Source organism: Balaenoptera borealis (genome assembly GCF_965194805.1).
Source record: "Balaenoptera borealis genome assembly, chromosome: 5".
NCBI classification, from domain to species: domain Eukaryota; kingdom Metazoa; phylum Chordata; class Mammalia; order Artiodactyla; family Balaenopteridae; genus Balaenoptera; species Balaenoptera borealis.
In genome coordinates this window covers 126,865,084-126,869,323 of record NC_138862.1, presented here as the reverse complement: position 1 = coordinate 126,869,323, position 4,240 = coordinate 126,865,084, and the positions used below count along the sequence as shown (strand labels likewise).

General features: G+C 45.6%; 1 pseudogene across 1 annotated transcript; it reads right to left on the bottom strand.

Moving 5' to 3' along the window:
* Positions 1 to 612: 612 nt before the first annotated feature.
* LOC309629582 (proline-rich protein 23C pseudogene) lies at positions 613 to 4,037 on the bottom strand (annotated as a pseudogene). Its single transcript has one exon. The product of its transcript is annotated as a proline-rich protein 23C pseudogene (transcript).
* Between the last annotated feature and the right edge of the window lie 203 nt (positions 4,038 to 4,240).

The following is a 4,240-nucleotide window of genomic DNA, read 5'->3' as shown; positions in this document are numbered from 1 at the left end:
TGCACGATGATTTCTATTAAAATTCTATGTTCAGTCTTCCAAACACTGCTGTTGATATTAAAGGTTGCTTAAGAAATTAAATGTAACTTTTCTGTCTGGAGAAAAATTGATTCTCATGACACTTGTCTAGTAACTCCAGGCTGAAAGCTAACCTCTTTAATCTGGGTTGTATCTGTCCTCCCCACCGAAAAGGTTAAAGCTATTAGACTTGATGGGTGATAAGTTGAAAGACAGTAAGACTTACAATGTATGAAAATATATCTGATGAATGGATAAAGAAGATGTGGTACATATATGCAATGGAATACTACTCAGCCATAAAAAAGAATGAAATAATGCCATTTGCAGCAAAATGGATGCAACTAGAGATTATCATACTAAGTGAAGTAAGTCAGAAAGAGAAAGACAAATACCATATGATATATCACTTACATGTGGAATCTAAAATATGACACAAATGAACCTAAGTGTGAAACAGAAACAGAATCACAGACATACAGAACAGACTGGTGATTGCCAAGGGGGAGGGGGTTGGGGGAGGGATGGAGTGGGAGGTTGGGGTTAGCAGAGGTGAGCTTTTATATATAGAATGGATAAACAACAAGGTCCTATTGTATAGCACAGAGAACTATATTCAAGATCCTATGATAAACCATAATGGAAAAGAATATTAAAAAAAGAAGATATACATATGTATAATTTAAAAAAATTATTTATTTGGTTGTGCCGGGTCTTAGTTGCAGCAGGTGGGCTCCTTAGTTGCAGCACGTGGGTTCCTTAGTTGTGGCATGCATGTGGGATCTAGTTCCCTGACCAGGGATCGAACCCGGGCCCCCTGCATTGGGAGCATGGAGTCTTAACCATTGTGCCACCAGGGAAGTCTCTATATGTATAATTGAATCACTTTGCTGTACAGCAGAAATTAACACAGCATTGTAAATCAACTATACTTCAGTTAAAAAAGAGAAAATATAAATGAAATTGGTTTAAAAAATACTATTCTCATTACATGTGAAAAATTGCACTATCTTACCAGTAGCTAGGAAATCGCAAATTTAAAAAATGAGATACTACTGGCAAACAGTTTAAAGTTTGGTGAAAGACTGCTAGAGGCTGTTTAAACTGTTGCAACCACCCAAGAGAACAATTGGCACTATTAAGAAAACTGTAAATGTATATATCATGCCACCCATCAATACAACTTCTAAGTATACTTCCTAGAGGAACTCTTCCTCAGGTGCATAAGATGACGAGTGTGAGGATATTCACTGCAGTTTCGTTTGTAATACTAAAAACTACACAAATATCCATTAATAAATTAACAAATAAAATATGGTATATTCATATGATGGAAACAGAAATCTTTAGGAGAAATGAACCATATATATATCTATTTCAAAAATAACATTGAGGTAAAATGTAAACTGAAGAATATAATGCCAGTTATAAAAATTTAATTGTTCACAAAGCAACATAAACATTGATTATTTATATCTACATACATGTAGCATTCATGTATTGACTAGAATGATACCCCCCAAATTCATGATGTTATGAGAATCCTCTGGGAATGGGCAGCAGGAAATGGGGATCAAAGGATATGACTACATTATCTTTAACAATTTCTTTACAGTAAAAAAGACTTTAAAGAAATGGTACTAAGAAGTAACAGCAGCCAAGTGTGGGTGATGGGCTCATGAGCATGAAAAAATGCTCAATAATAAATTAGACCAGGGAATTCCCTGGTGGTCCAGTGATTAGGACTCTGCACTGCTGAGGGCCTGGGTTCGATCTCTGGTTGGGCAAGTAAGATCCCACAAGCTGGAATGTCCATGATGTGAAGCTGAGTGTGTCCTCGCGTGTAGCAGTTCTTCTTATCACCCCCAAAAGGAAATCAAGGCAAAGCCTAGACTGCCATGAAATTAAAAATTAGCCATTTGATCGTTAAAGTACAGGGGAATATGGCATTGTACAAACTGCTTCTTTAAGGAAAAAAATCATAGCTTCCCCTTTCCTCCTTCCATTAAATATTGCTTTCACTCATTTTTTCATTGTATTTTAAGAAATATTTCCAAAAAGTCCAGTGTACTACATTTGTGCCATTTATTCATTTATTTATTCAATGTGCATTTATCTTGACTGACCAGCTCCAGGGAAAAGTGTTAGGCAAGCAAGAAGAAAGGGAAAAAGAAAGTCGGTGATCAGACTTCATCTAAATATTCAAGACCTATATGAAGAAAATTATAATTTCTTTACTGCTAGTTAAAGACAAGAATAAATGGAGATGAACATCAAGATAAAAGGAACCAATATCTTGTGGTGGACAGTGTGATGCACCAAGCAGAATCTTCTTCAGTGAGAGTTGTTCCCATAACTGGCTTCAGCTATTATCCCCTTTATAAAACTGTCTCCGGTGAGGAAAGCTGCCTTGCCCAGAGCCATGGCCCTTCCCTGGTTTCTCACACCCAAAGACTGATGGATGAGGGAATTGGGCTATTTCAGCCTAACCTGGGACAGCTCTGACCAGCCATTCTAACTCCAGAGCTCCCAGTGAGGTTGGCTGAGGCTGTCGCTGGACCTCGTGTACCTCGTCTTCTCTCTCTGACCACTACTGTTTACTTTGCTTCTCTTTCACAAGGATCTTCTTAATAAATATTGTGCATGCGTAAAAAAAAAATGATGAGAAGCATTTCAGAGGACACTGCGGAGGTCATACAGGTAAAACTACAATTACAAAAGGAAGGAAAAAACCTGGAATGGAGAGAAAGAAGAGATGCATGGGAAGGTGATGAAAAACAGGATAAACTGGAAAAAAATTGAGGTGAGTTTGAGGCAAGAGTAGGGGTGAAACAAGAAAAATGGAGTTGGCTGAAGGTGACAGAGGTGGCAGAAACAGCTCATGCAGCAGTGGCAAGGGATCTAAACATCCATGGTTGGCTGTATGTGGTCTACCCTTGCGAAAAGTCCTTACCAGAATCTGCTTTTTTTAAAAAATCTTTTTGCCGCTATGGATCAAGGCATTTTGCTTAAAAAAAAAAACCCCAAAAAACCAAAAACTAACGAAACCAAAATAAAAACCGCAACTGCCCACTGTCCATGAATGAAGATGCTCCATCTCTGAGCGGTGGCATGGGCTCAAAGTGAATCTAGGTAGATCACTAAGTGCCGGAAGCTGGGTGCAAGGAATTGTGGGAGGCAGTTCATTCCGGGATCAGGCATTTCCCGCCCTTGAGCAGAGGACCATGAGGGCGTTGGGGGCGCTCGTGAGGACCCGGACTCGGAGAGGGAGGTAGAGGTTGGAGTGGTGGGTCGGGGAAGGGCTCCGGAAGGGGCAAGTCCAGGTTGGTGTCGTGGTGAGGAGAGCCTCTCTCTGGACTGGGGTTGGGCGCCCGAGGCCAGAGCTCTGGGAGGAAGCCCTGCGCGCCGGGGCCCGACACCCTTGATGCGGGGCTGCGGAGCCCAGCGACGTAGCCGGCTTCAGCATCCATCCCAGGCGGCAGGAACTCGGCGTCCGCGTCCTCCTTGTTGCCCTCTTCTTGGCAGGCGATCTCTGGGACAGCTGCGCCGAAGACTCCCGGCTCCAGGGCCATGTACTCCCCGGGAGCGCTCAGGAAAGCGGCCCGTTCCAGGCCCTGTACCCACGGGCCTTCCACGCCCGAGCCCAGGAGGGCCTCGGGGACCAGCATGAGGATGTGATCTCCGAGAGACACTTGCAGCACGGACGTGGGCTCGGGCTCCAGCAGCACGTCGACGTGGTCCAGGGGCAGGTGCAGGGCACAGCCGGCGGGCAGGACCACCATGGAGGTTAGCGCGCCCTTGGCCAGAGGCTCAGGCATGTTGTCCAGGTTGGGCGCCGCCTCAGCTTCCGGTTCCTCCGTTCGATGGCGCTTACCAGGGCCAGGTCCTCCGGGCTGCAGCCCCCACCAGTCCGCAGGGTAGGCGATGGGGCTGCGGGGCCGGCTGCCCATCACCTTGACCGACGGACCTGTGGGCGGCGGTCCCAGGGCCTGGCAGAGGGCGAGGAGGCACTCTGTCCTGTACGCTGTGATGACAGGTGAGGCAAGCTAGGGCGGGCCGGATGGGGCGCAGGACGGCGCGATGCGGGTCGAGTCCTCGGAGCTCTGGGGTCACCTCCCGAGAGTACCGCAGTCCAGGTTTCTAGCGGAGCCGCGTCTGCAGCTGGGTTGGGCCTCGGGCATTGCAATCTTCAGCCCTTCACGCTGACCCCTATGCGCGCTGG